General features: G+C 44.0%; 1 long non-coding RNA gene across 1 annotated transcript in view; it reads right to left on the bottom strand.

Moving 5' to 3' along the window:
- The window catches only part of LOC310686055, a 448,979-nt gene that overhangs the window by 403,360 nt on the left and 30,985 nt on the right, over positions 1-14,634 (bottom strand). The gene's annotated exons all lie outside the window — the stretch shown is intronic.

Raw genomic sequence — 14,634 nt, 5'->3', positions numbered from 1 at the left:
CCCGCTTCCCCAGCCAAGGCCGGGCTCAGGGCAGCTAACAAGCAATAATAAAAACAAGTTGAATGAATACAACTTAAAAACAAGTTTAAAATACAACATTGAAACATTGAAACATTAAAATGCAGCCTCATCACAGGAAGAGAAAGGAAAAAAGAAAGAGGGGGAGGGAATCAAATTGATTCCAAGCCAAAGGCCAGGCAGAACAACTCTGTCTTACAGGCCCTGCGGAAAGAAATCAGATCCTGCAGGGCCCTGGTCTCATGAGGCAGAGCGTTCCACCAGGCCAGAACCAGTGTTGAAAAAGGCCTGGCTCTGGTTGAGGCTAATCTAACTTCCTTAGGGCCCAGGACCTCTAGGGTGTTGCTATTTATGGACCTTAAGGTCCTCCGTGGGGCATACCAGGAGAGGCAGTCCCGTAGGTACGAGGGTCCTGGGCCGTGAAGGGCTTTAAAGGTCAAAACCAGCACCTTAAATCTGACCCTGTACACCAGGAGCCAGTGCAGCTGGAAAAGCACTTGGTGAATATGCTCCCATAGCAGAGACCCCGTGAGGAGCCTCGCTGCAGCATTCTGCACCCGCTGGAGTTTCTGGGACAGCTTCAAGGGCAGCCCCACGTAGAGTGAATTACAGTAGTCAAGCCTGGAGGTTCCTGTCACATGGATCACTGTGGCCAGGTAGGGGAAATGAAAAGAGTTTCTACTAATTCTCAGTCTGGCCTACCTCACGGGCTGTTGTGAAGTTAAAAAGGGGGAAGGGGAATGTATATGACTCAGATGGCTCAGCTGAACATGAGACTCTTAGGATTGTGAGTTCAAGCCCCACTTAGGGCAAAATAATCTTGCAGTGTAGGCAGGCGGATTGATGACCCTCATGGTCCCAACTCTATGATTCTACGATCTTCTGGGGGAGGGGGGAAGCAAGTTATGATGGAAGGACTCCTCCTAAGTCTCAGGTGGGAGGGATGAGCATTCCTTCCTCTGATTTCTTAACACGGTTAAGTGATTATGTGTCCTTAGCAATAGGAGCTTCTCTGTTCTAGAATGTTGCCTCAACCTTTTGCTTTCTAACTTTACAAATGTCCGATGACTTGCCTTTTAACAAATGAAAGTTATGAATCTTTGCCCCGTGCTAAAAGAAAATGGTTGTCTAACCCATTCCTGAGGACACCATGTGGATTCATTCATTCATTTTATTTGTATGCCATTTTTCCGCAAAAGAAATTACGCTGGAAGCCGTTTGCAACAAAAAACAAACAAACAGGGATGCATTTCAAACAAACACTACAAAAAAATTTCCTAATGATGCATCCGAACAATAGCATAATAACAACTTAATAACATAGCAAAACGCATACAACGAAATCATATTTCAATACTATAAAAGAAGGTTACTTAGGCTACATGAAGCACCCAATAACAAAAATAACAAGGAAGCTTCACAGTTTCAACTTAGTCCCATAAACCCTCCTTCCATGATGTTGCTCACAGTCCCTCTCTTGCAGCAACTTCTGATAAGGCTTCCAAGGACAACGGTTGGCAGAGCTGGAAACAACCCTTCCATAATGTTGGGGATAACATGTTAAGGCAGCGGCTATGCCTGCAGAAACCAGAACTTCCACCAATTAGCTTCCACTGATTACCTCCATGACTTATGTACAAGATGATGACCTTCCTGGGTATTGATTCACGCAAGCAACCCAGTGGAAATTATTAGCAATGGAGTTTGCGTCTCATTGAACAGCAAACTCTCTGGTACCTTGGGGAGATAAAAACAGGACCCACCTTGGTCAATATTCATTTTTGGGAGAGGTCACTGAATACCAGTGCCGACCTCAGCCACAAAAGGTTCAATATGATCACGTCACTTACATCTGTCAAGCCCACTGTTAGAAATATGTGTATTAGATATATAGGACATGTACAGTGGTACCTCGGGTTAAGAACTTAATTCGTTCTGGAGATCCGTTCTTAACCTGAAACTGTTCTTAACCTGAGACACCATTTTAGCTAATGGGGCCTCCCGCTGCCGCCGCGCGATTTCTGTTCTCATCCTGAAGCAAAGTTCTTAACCCAAGTTACTATTTCTGGGTTAGCGGAGTCTGTAACCTGAAGCATCTGTAACCTGAAGCATCTGTAACCCAAGGTACCACTGTATAATGATATGCATATTACAGTAGTATTTAAAATCAAAACTGTTGTCTATGCTTAAGAGTCAGAGATGCTTGCCCAAAGCAGTGTAGGTGGGCAGAAAGGACCTTGCCCTCAGCAACTATGTTCTTTGACAGGAGATTAATAGCTGACCAGATAAGAGGAAAACATATTGGGATGTAATAATAAGGGTTGGCACCAACAAGGAGAATTGCCAAGGACAAGTCTGGGAGGGAAGGGTAACGGAATGTGTAAGCAAAAAACGCGCTGGAAAAGAATGGTTAAGCATGGCACCTTGGTAAGATAACTGGAGTTTCTAAGTGGAAATCAACAATATGGGATGTCCAATTGGAACATCAAGAAGAGTGTCCATGAGCTGTTCACGCTTTGCTGTAGCCAATAATGTTTTTCAACATCAGCTTCGTTGGACTGGTCATGTTGTGCGGATGCCTGATTATTGTCTTCCGAAGCAACTACTCTATTTCGAACTTAAAAATGGAAAGCGTAATGCTAGTAGTCAACAAAAGAGGTTTAAAGACTCTCTCAAGGCAATTCTAAAAAAATATAGTATAAGCACTAACAACTGAGATACACTGGCTTGCAAACACTCCAATTGGAGAACAGCCTTTACCAAAGGTGTCATGGGCTTTGAAAGCACTCAAACTAAGAGGAAAGCACGCTTGGCAAATCCACACCGTGATTAACTCCTGCCCAGAAACCTATGTGGAAAGACATGTGGATCCAGAATTGGCCTCCACAACCACTGTTAAAACCGTGTTACTCGGCTACAAGTGATTGCCAGCTAAGAAGAATTTTGCATAAATGATACGGGCATGAGGATTTCATGTATTTATCTGATAGTAGAAGAGTATATAAGAATAGCTTGAGGGCATGTATCATGGTCAGACTCTGCTTGTGGCAATAGCCTTGTGGCTGACCATTCATCAATGTCTTAATGGTTAATAAATCTCTGTCGAGCCTACGTTGTGTACCTGCCTCCTCTTTCCTCAAAGGGGGTTGGGATTGAACATGGCAGATATTGCTATTAAAGGATATGAATCCAGCTGCATCCCAACCAGAAGGAAGGCAGGGGGAAAGGAGCATTTGGCAATGGTTGCTTGTTTGGCAGAGAAATAGATTGCTCCTTCTCAAAACAACCCAAAAGAGCCAGTGATTTCAGCTACTAGTCAGGATGGCTATATTGCCTCCAATATCAGTATCAAAAAGTTTTTTATTTTTGATTTTGTTTTTATGTGTTGGAAGCCACCTGGAGTGGCTGGAGTAACCCAGTCAGATGGGTGAGGTGTAAATAGTAATGATAATAATAATAATTTATTATTTATACCCCGCCCATCTGGCTGAGTTTCCCCAGCCACTCTGGGTGGCTCCCAATCAGTGTTAAAAACAGTACAGCGTTACATATTAAAAACTTCCCTGAACAGGGCTGCCTTAAGATGTCTTCTGAATGTCAGGTAATTATGTATCTCTTTGACATCTGATGGGAGGGCGTTCCACAGGGCGGGCGCCACTACCAAGAAGGCCCTCTGTCTGGTTCCCTGTAGCCTCACTTCTCGCAATGAGGGAGCCGCCAGAAGGCCCTCGGCGCTGGATCTCTAATGATGATGATGTTGTTGTTGTTTTTATTTTTGTCATTGTCAGTGGCTGGGGAATCACAAGTAGGAGAAGGCTGTGGTGCACAGAATGGTTGACAAGATGGGCTTTTCGACTGAACCTGCAGGGCTCTTTTTATGTTATTTTATGATGGCCTCACAAGCTGTCAGGGAACTGACATCGGAGCCAGAGGCGGAGGCAAGGCTCTCAAGCGATGCTGGAGAAGGGCCCAGCAGGGAGAGAGGCAGCTCAGCTGGGGAAGGAAATCAGCGTAACACCAGGGATAAAGGGGGACAGATGGGGGAATCGGCAAGGGGGCTCCAAGACTCCTCGCCGGAGACCAGCGGGGAGAGCACGGGTCCTCCACTACCCACACCCTCCCTGCGCAGAAGACTTCCACGCAGGGAGAGTAGGAGGAGACTTGGGGTCAAACAGCTTTTATGCTGGAAAAGGTTTAAGAAACGCCCACTGACGGATTCTGCTAGCGACTGAGGCAGCCACGAAGTGAAGGGCTGTCCAGACAGAAAAGGTTTAACAAGGCAACATAGCCAGGAGTGGCGGCAACTTAGGCACGAGCAAACCCTATATTCATTACACAAGCCTTGTTCAGATATTCTGCTTGGGAAAAACAACGCACAAAGCAAAACGCAGCTATGCTTAAAATTGCTCTTCAAAACTAATGGCACTAGGAACGGGAGATTCTGTTGGTTTTCGTTCTCTCGGTTTCTCATTTTTCTAATCTAAAATTCAGTTCTGAACATTTTGCAGCAATCTGTGGTTTTTAAAAAATCCTCATGGAAATTTTAGTGTGAATTTCTCCTAATAAACACGTTTTTATGTGCAGTTTTACATAAGGTACACATTTTAAGAGCCATTTTTCCTAATATGCATTTTTGTATGGTATTTTCATTAACTGCATCACAAAATTCAGATAAATGTGAATTTCAAAGCATAGCTGCATTTTGGTTCACGTATTGTTTCAGAAAGTGCGGATTTTATGTGTTCAGCTTAAAATGTGTACTGAATTTAATTTCTTCTCCATCCCAGTTTTGTACAGTTCTTAATGGTGTTGTATGTTTTAACCTGGTGCACGATACTGATGCTTTATCTTGCAGCAATATATACTTTTATAAATAAAATAGCCTTTGGCACAGCCTTCTAATCCCCTAAGTATGGAAGATAAAATTCATTCTGTTCACATTTCAATTTGTACTTCCAGAAACAATACACAAACTGAAACAATTTATTTTAAATACATAACTTTAATTTTACGATGCAGCTCTCCAACTGAAAAATGTCTATATTAGGGGAAAGTGTGCACATAAATACATATCTTAATGATATACAAAAACATATTTACCAAGTTAGGGAGATTTGTTTGCAAAAATGTGCATGCTAGCTGAAATACAAAAAATGTGTATATTTGTGGGGGAAGGTAGCTTTCTAAAGTAGTGATAAATTTTCATGAGGACTTTATGAAAATAGTAATTTCAAACTGATTCAGAAATGGGAGCAGAACCTGAGGGTGGGAGAAAAGAGAAACTAATGTACTTGGGGTTCTAAACTATATGGGGAGTTTTCCTTTTTTTACAAGAACAAGAGACTCCCCCCTTCAGAGGTCTTCAGTATGGTTCCTCTCTTGGAACTCTTCAGGTATCAATCCTTCCATTGGAAGATAAGGTCTCAAATGCCTTTTAACCTTTCCAATACTTATTTTTTTTTGTTTTGTTTTTTCCCTGAAGCTTTCCTAATCCAATGCCCAAGCTGGCTGGAGCTAGAGGGTATTTCAGCTTAGAACATCTGGAGGGCACCAAATTGAGGAACGCTGATTATTATGATTATCATTACATATTTCCACCCCCATCATTCAGCCCAGACACTGAGGTCCAGCTCCAAGGGCCTTCTGGCGGTTCCCTAACCACGGGAAGTGAGGTTACAGGAACCAGGCAGAGGGCCTTTTTGGTAGTGGCACCCGCCCTGTGGAACACCCTCCTATCAGATGGCAAGGAAATAAACAAATATTTTGCTTTTAGAAGACAGGGAATTTTTTTTAATATTTGGGATTTCTTTTTGTGTTTTAATATTTTGTTGGAAGCTTCCCAGAGTGGCTGGGACAACTCAGCCATATGGGTTGCCAATAATCATCATAATAAATAAATAAATAAATAAATAAATAAATAAATAAATTTCATGGTTCCACTATGACTCTGTGACAAAGAGGCCCTTTAACAGGGCCGGGCCCATCCATGAGACAGAATGAACCAGCTGCCTCAGGTGGCAGAATCCAAGGGGCACCTCCAGAGAGGCAAAGAGATGTGGCGGCTGCAGCTTTCAGGTTTTGGCAAGATTTTGCGAAAGCCCTGTGAGATTATATAAGAGACTCTGGGGCTCTTATGAGATCTCACTGGAACCCGCAGCTGTGCGACCCCAGTCTGTGAGGCTTTGGCAGAGGCTGTGAGGGGACACAGCATATACAAAGGGAGGCACCTTCACGTTCGCCTCAGGTGGCGAAATGAGACGGGCCAGCCTTGCCATTTAATCACTGTGTGCTTGCTCCAAAGCCCTGTTCCAATCAGGAGGTAGATGGAGAATGCCAAATTCTAGCAACAAAAACAAAACAAAAACAAAACCCAGAGAATTGCGAGGCTGAAAATGCTTCTGTGATTTGATGAAGCAATTGACAGCTTATCTATGTGCCGCAGCCAATGTTTAAACCCCAACATCTTGGATATTTATTCGTTTTCAAATGCCGCGAACCATAAGTGAATGTTATAGACAAACCACTTGTCAAAACTCTACTATTTTGCCCCATTTTTTATTTATTAGTGTTCCTTGAAAGTGCAAAGAAGCAACTTAAACAGATAACATTATTTTCACACTCGCATCAAATGAAAATAGCCAGCCCTCAAATTTGGCAAAGGATTTACTGAACAACTGAAATAACTCCCAAGCAAAGATATCTCGGCTTGCCAACTTCTGATGACAGTTGAGATGTGGATATTATCATATATGGATACACAGATTCCTAGTGGAAAGTATTAGTGGACATTTTAGAAGGTGAGGGAACTAGGCAGCTGTGCATACAATTGTACAATAAAACCCTGGAAACTTTCAAGGGAGAGAGAAAACCAAACTTTTTCTCAGTGGACTAATTTTCCACAATAGATTCATGTTATTTATTTATTCATTACATTTATAGGCAGTGTGGTGGATTTTGCCAGGACCCGAATCCAAAATTGGGTCTGTTCCGAGGAATTTGGGCACCATCCAAATCAGCTTGAAACAGCCACGGATTGGATAAAATAGGTTGGATGAACTAGTGATCTGTGGCTGTTAGGGGGCAGGGCATCACACAGGAAGGAAAGGCAGGAATCAGGCAGGAAAACCCCACAAAAAGATTAGAATCCTAGGGATGGAAGGGACCCTGGGGTCTAACCATCTAGTCTAACCCTCTGAAATTCAGGAATCATTTGCGCAACATGGGGCTTGAACCCGTGACCCTAAGATTAAGAGTCTTATGCTCTGCCAACTGAGCTATGTATCTCTTGAGACCTACCTACTGAAATTTGTGGTGCAATTCTCAAATAAATAAATGAGTTCCCTCCAAAATGCTTATACAGTGGTACCTCGGGTTACATACACAACAGAAATCGTGCTCTGGTGGCGCGGTGGCAGCAGGAGGCCCCATTAGCTAAAGTGGTGCTTCAGGTTAAGAACAGTTTCAGGTTAAGAACGGACCTCTGGAACGAATTAAGTACGTAACCCGAGGTCCCACTGTATTTGTGAAAAGTACAGTGGTACCTTGGTTTAAGAACAGCCCTGTTTGCGAACTATGCTGTTTATGAACTACGCAAAACTGGAAGCAGTGTCCCGGTTTGCTAACTTTACCTCAGCCTAAGAATGGAATCTGAATGGTGGAAGGGCACTGGCGGCGGAAGGCCTCATTAGGGAAAGCGTGCCTCGGTTTAAGAACGGTTTCGTTTTAAAAGCGGACTTCAGGAACGGATTAAGTTCGTAAACCGAGATACCACTGTAAATGCAAAAATGGGTACATTTGTGAAAATAAATAGCAGAAACAGGCTTTTGGAACCCAACCAAGGTGGGAAAGTGGTATTGTTGCTTCAGCAACCTATTAACCGGATGTACAGTGGTACCTCAGGTTACAGACGCTTCAGGTTACAGACTCCGCCAACCCAGAAATAGTACTTCGGGTTAAGAACCTTTCTTAAGGATGAGAACAGAAATCGCACAGCGGCAGCGGGAGGCCCCATTAGCTAAAGTGGTGCCTCAGGTTAAGAACAGTTTCAGGTTAAGAACGGATCTCCAGAACGAATTAAGTTCTTAACCCGAGGTACCACTGTAACTACAGAACCAGGGAATGGTGATTAATGATAGTTAGATGTTTATTCATTAATCAAGGTACATGACACTTTTTATTTAGACATTTAAAAGCAAAAGCTGTGGGGCAGAGGTAGGTTCCTTAAACCCCGGGAGTTTAAAATCTGAATGTCCTTAAAGAAAGGAGATGGCAAAGAAAAAGGAGAATCAGATGTTTTTTAAAAAAAGGAAGGAAGGAGGACTAGACATAAAAACAGTGAAATATTCCTAGTTCTGGTACTCACGATGATGGCAAACCAATATTGCTACCAAGTGCCCAATGAACAGGAAGCTCACAGAAGTATAGTCTCCAGATCAAGGGAAGTAATAGTACCACTCTATTCTGCTTTGGTCAGACGACACATGCAGTACTATGTGCAGTTCAGGGTGCCACAATTTAAGCAAGATATTGACAAGCTGGAATGTGTGACCAAGATTATCACATTTCTGGAAACCAAGTCTTTTGAGGAATGGTTGAGGAAGCTAGATGTGTTTAGCCTGGGAAAGAGGAAACTGAGAGGAGATATGGTAGCCACCTTCAAACATCTAAATGGCTGTCACATGGACGGTGGAGCAAGTTTGTTTTCTCCTGCTCTGGAGGATGGGACTCAAATGGCTTCAAGTTACAAGAAAGAAGATTGCAACCAAACATCAGGGGGGAAATTCTGGCAGTAAGAGTTGTTTGACAGTGGAATGGTCTCCCTTAGAGGTGGTGGACTCTCCTTCCTTGGAGATTTCTAAGCAGAGGTTGGGTGGCCATCTGTCATGGATGCTTTAGCTGAGATTCCTGCATTGCAGGGGGTTGGACTAGATGACACTGGGAGTCCCTTCCAACTCTATGATTCCATTATTCTAATTCTGAATTATCTCTCTTGAAATGAATTATCTAGAAATCCAGCTATGGAAAGCAGACTCTGTAACAAAATACAAACTTGGTATTATTCCTATGGGGTTATCAAAGAACCTTGCAGTCATTCTGGCTCCATTAGCTAGGAGTGGCTCACTGTTGGGGACAAAGCCACAGCAATAGCCTCCCATCAGTGGAGTCATGGCTGCTTACTGGGAGGGGCAATGCGATGGTGATGAATTATGGTGCTGGAGGAGACTCTTGAGAGTCCCATGGACTGCAAGAAGATCAAACCTCTCCATTCTGAAGGAAATCAGCCCTGAGTGCTCACTGGAAGGACAGATCGTGAAGCTGGGGCCCCAATACTTTGGCCACCTCATGAGAAGAGAAGACTCCCTGGAAAAGACCCTGATGTTGGGAAAGATGGAGAGCACAAGGAGAAGGGGATGACAGAGGACGAGATGGCTGGACAGTGTTCTTGAAGCTACCAACATGAGTTTGACCAAACTGTGGGAGGCAGTGGAAGACAGAAGTGCCTGGCATGCTCTGGTCCATGGGGTCACGAAGAGTCGGACACGACTAAACAACTAAACAACAGAACAAGGCAATGGCAAGGTTGGGATTGCACAGATGTACTGGCAAAGACTGTCCAGCACTCCTGCCACTGTCTCTGCCACCTTATCCACACATCACTGGCCTCACTACCACCTCTGCCCTCACCCTCCCACTAAGCGATTCCACTTCTGGGAGGCTATTGCTGCAGCCCCAGCCCACTGAGCAAGCTCTGCCATGAGCCCTCTTCTATCCAAAACCCAGTGACAAACCAGCATCATACTAATAAATCCTTACTCCATCTGAAATTCTAAACCCATCACTCGGAAGAAATCCCCATGGCTTTCAATGGAATTTGCTAGTGGCTTGGATTTGTGCGTGGGAGTCCTCAATTTTCTTCCAGTGCAACCCAAACTGCTCCATCCAAAACAGACTCCAGAAGTTTCTCTAGTGTGGCTTTGAAGGGGATGGAGAGGAGGGTACAGAGAAGTGAGATCATCACAGCTAAGAAGTGCCTTCCACTCATGCAACAGGACCTCTGGATTCAAAGGTTTCAAACAGAAATTTCAAACAGATTTCAAGAGTTCACTTTGTAAGTCTACCGCACCATGATTCCCTTATTTCACTGCCTTTTCAACTCTTTCCCCAGCTGCTCCCCCCCCCTTTTCCTTCTGAATTTCCTTTTCTTCCCAAGGTCACTTTATTTTCGGTTGTTTATTCCCTGCTCCGCCGTGTTTGTGATGTGTCTTTCTCTTAATCTCAGGGTTGCTTTCTTCAACTTGAAATGAGTTTTCCAGCAAAGAAATGCTTGTACCTCTCTGGGGAGGGGAAAAGAGGCATTGTTTTTAATACACTTGTATCAAATGCTGGCGGTCCTTGGGGAGGTTCAAAGGACCTCAAAGGCACTAGTCCTCTGGCCGGGAGCAAAGAAGCCATTACAGCTTGTACTCGAAGATTTAATAGGTGTCATAATTTATCATGTAAACCGAAAAGTGTTTCTTAATTAAGTGCGTACGTTAATGAATTTTTTAATTTGATCCCTGTAAGTACCTTGCTATACTAATTGCAATATTCTACACATTAGTCATCCGCTGTTGCCCTTGGCTATTTTCTACTCTGAGAGGGAGAGGCAGAGCTTTTCAGTTAAAGTTCATTTAACTCTTTCCACCCAACAAATTAGGTCCTCCTTTGACTTCTGCCAGAGAGTGACAGCCATATTTCACTCCCACCGCATATGAAAAATGTTTTCTGTGTACACGGGCTGGAGTGGCTCGAGTCTACCATCGAACAGAGACCAAAAGTATAATAAGGAAACATGTCCATCCTTCAGATCTTCAGCACATCTGGAGTATCATGTCCAGTTCTGCTCACCACATTTTAAGGAGGATATTGACAAACTAGAGCATGGCCAGAGGAGAGTCTTCAGGATGGTGAGGGGGTCTCTGTAAACCAAGTCCTATGACAGGTATGGTTAACCTTCCCCATGTTGCTGGGCTCCAACTCCCATCAGCATCAGCCAGTGTGGTCAATGGTCAGGGGGTGATGGGAGATGCAGTCTGAAAACATCTGGAAGGCCACAGGTTACCCATCCCCATCCTTCTGGATGAAAGGACTGGGTATGTTTCACCTGGAGACTTAAGTTTAAGGCCTAACAGATGTATTCATATAATCTGTAACATAATAACAAATAATATCAGCATAGGTGGGAGAGACACCGTGCTCCTTCTGAGGTAGTTTGTCCATCTTTGGTCTCCACCCTGCACTCAGCTCTCACCCATGGCTCCTAGAAGCTGTCAGCATGCGATAGCTGCCATACCACAGGAATGGCTTCAGCTGGCCTTCTAAACCAGGTGAGGGTAGCTGGTAGTCTGAAACCTTTGGTAAGTTAGGGACTTACCTGCATGCAAAAACAGACTCTGGTAGATTGAGCGAGACAAGACTTTACCTTTCTCACCCTGATCTGGCCACAGTGATCCATGCAACGGTCACCTCCAGGCTTGATTATTGTAACTCGCTCTACACGGGGCTGCCCTTGAAGCTGATCTAGAAACTCCAGCTGGTGCAGAATGCTGCGGCGAGGCTGCTTATGGGGTCCTTGCCACGAGATCACATTCATCCAGTGCTTTACCAACTGCACAGGCTCCCGGTGGAGTACAGGGTCAGGTTTAAGGTGCTGGTTTTGACCTTTAAAGCTCTATGCAGCCTAGGACCATGTACCTACAGGACCGCCTCTCCTGGTATGCCCCGCGGAGGACCTTAAGGTCCACAAATGGCAACACTTTGGAGGCTCTGGCTGGGGGGTGGTGGGGTATAAATAAAATTTATGATTATGATTATGATTAGGTTCCACAGTCAAGAAGACGGTTTATGCATATGCTGTATAGAGAAAGTGAGGGGCAGATGGGGCTCATCCACCTGGGAAGGGAGCCCATCTAGGAGAAGGAAAACTCTAATCCCACACCTCTTCTACCCTATGGGACATATTTGGGAGAAGAAAAGGCTAAGGAGTAAACCGTACATAAATCCAGAGTGGAGTCACTAAGACAGTTGAATGGTGCCTTGTAATCCACCTTTTGTCAACTTCTGCAGCCAAGCTGGTGCTGAACACATTATTCCTCTTATTCTTTGGACTGCACTAACAAGGTCAAGAGGGGGGGGTCCTGTTGTCTGGGCAGCCCAAGACCTCCATGCACACTGCCCAGGCTTGCACCCAGGGAGGTTACTTGGGTGGATCAGAGTGGGAGAGGTCCTTCTCAGTGGTTGCTCCCAGACATTGGAACTCTCTCTGGAGAAGCTAGACTGGCTCCCTCTTTGCTGTCCTTGTATCGTCAGGTGAATACTTTCTTGGTGTAACAGGCTGACTGCTTTTAATGTCAAAACAAAAAAATTCCTTCCAGTAGCACCTTAAAGACCAACTAAGTTAGTTCTTGGTATGAGCTTTCTTGCACACGAAAGCTCATACCAAGAACTAACTTAGTTGGTCTTTAAGGTGCTACTGGAAGGAATTTTTTTGTTTTGACTATGGCAGACCAACACGGCTACCTATCTGTAACTGCTTTTAATGTGTAATTATCTGTAAGGTTTTAATGGATCATATACTGTGTGTGTGTGTGTGTGTGTGTGTGTGTGTGTGTGTGAGAGAGAGAGAGAGAGAGAGAGAGAGAGAATTTACAGCTTTAATTCTATCAATGTTTAATTGATTTTCAATTATAGGTTTTTGTTTTGTTTTTAGCACTTTTTATTTTTATCTGTAATCCGCCTTGAGTATAAAGGCAGGGTATAAATAAATGTATTATTATTATTATTATTATTATTATGGTTTACAAATCTTTATTGATTAGTTTTATTTATGCTGAAAGACACTTTGGTACATGTTGTGAAAGTGTGGATCATAAATATTCAATCAATCAAATAAATAAATAATAAATAAATAAATAAATCAGAAGCCAGATCATGGACACATATAGTTAGAAAATGACCAAATGAACAGAGAGACAATTGAGATCTGTGTTTTGGAGGCCACCAGTCTTTCCAGGCGTGTTCCAGCCCAGGGTATTGGAACCACCTGGTCATTAAGTTACAGGTTGAGGTGGGAAGGAGCTCAGGATGGTGTGCCACAGGCCCTATACAGCTTAGGTCCAGGCTATCTGAAGAACTGTGTTATAATAATTGTAATAATTTATTATTTCTACCCCGCCCATCTGGCTGGGTTTCCCCAACCACTCTGGGCAGCTTCCAACAAAAGATTAAAAATACATTAAAACATCAGTCATTAAAAGCTTCCCTAAACAGGACTGCCTTCAGATGTCTTCTAAAAGTCAGAAAGTTGTTTTATTTCCTTGACATCTGATGGGAGGTGGTTCCACATCGTGAGTGCCACTACTGAGAAGGCCCTCTGCCTGGTTCTTTGTAACTTTGCTTCTCACAGTGAGGGAACCGCCAGAAGGCCCTAGGAGCTGGACCTCAGTGTCTGGGGGCTGAACAATGGGGGTGGAGACGTTACTTCAGGTCTACTGGGCTGAGGCCGTTTAGGGCTTTCAAGGTCAGCACCAACACTTTGAATTGTGCTCGGAAACATACTGGGAGCCAATGTAGGTCTTTCAGGACTGGTGTTATGTGGTCTCAGCGGCTGCTCCCAGTCACCAATCTGGCTGCCACAGAGGACGAGATGGTTGGACAGTGTTCTCGAAGCATGTGTTCTACCAGCATGAGTTTGACCAAACTGCGGGAGGCAGTGAAAGACAGGAGTGCCTGGCATGCTCTGGTCCATGGGGTCACGAAGAGTTGGAAATGACTAAATGACTAAACAACAACAACATGGGTCACCTTCAAAGGTAGCCCCATGTACAGTGTGTTGCGGTAGTCCAATTGGGAGATAACTAGAGCATGTGTTCCCCCATACAAACCTGCCCAGGTTCTGAGGCCCTTCTCTCAGTCCAACCACCCTCACAGCCACACTTGGTAGGGATGCAGGAGAAGGCCTTCTTCCATCACCCTCACAAGCTAGCTCCTCTGGGCCCTAACTGTTTCCCCATGAATTTTTTTACCTCACACCAGTGAGGTTGTGTATCCCCAGTAGTGACCAGAGGAAGAATGACCGCTAGGAGGAGCACAGAGAGAAGAAATGTCATGGTGCATTTGCAGCAGCACAACCAGACACCTTCATCTGCCCCAGCTCCAATAAAACATGTCTCTCCTGTATCACTCTCTCCGGCCACAGCAGGCGCTGTAACTTCCCAACCTTTTGACTTTACACTTTCCCAGTCTTTCCCAAGACACTTCACCCCGTCCTGTCTCTCCCCTCTCTGTTTTTCATAAATGCACATATACACCAGAATATCTCGTAAACCTGACTGAGGAATTACTAGAACAAAGCACATTTTGAAACAATAATTTTTCATCCGCTTGCAAAATATTCACTGTCTTCCTTTTGTATCTCTCCCTAAGTTTAAATGATGTTAATGTGAGCAAGTCAGCTGTTCAAGTATATTACATCATGGAAGAGAATCGGGCTTAATTGCTTTCTGCTACTAGTACATATAGCTTAAAACAAACTGTTTTCTATATTGCAAATTAGGAAATATGTATGGTCATTTGCTT

The sequence above is a fragment of the Podarcis liolepis genome, assembly GCF_965112155.1.
Source record: "Podarcis liolepis genome assembly, chromosome: 9".
In the NCBI taxonomy this organism is placed as follows: Eukaryota; Metazoa; Chordata; class Lepidosauria; order Squamata; family Lacertidae; genus Podarcis; species Podarcis liolepis.
Note: the sequence above shows the minus strand (reverse complement) of the source record. Positions and strands in the feature narration are given on the sequence as shown.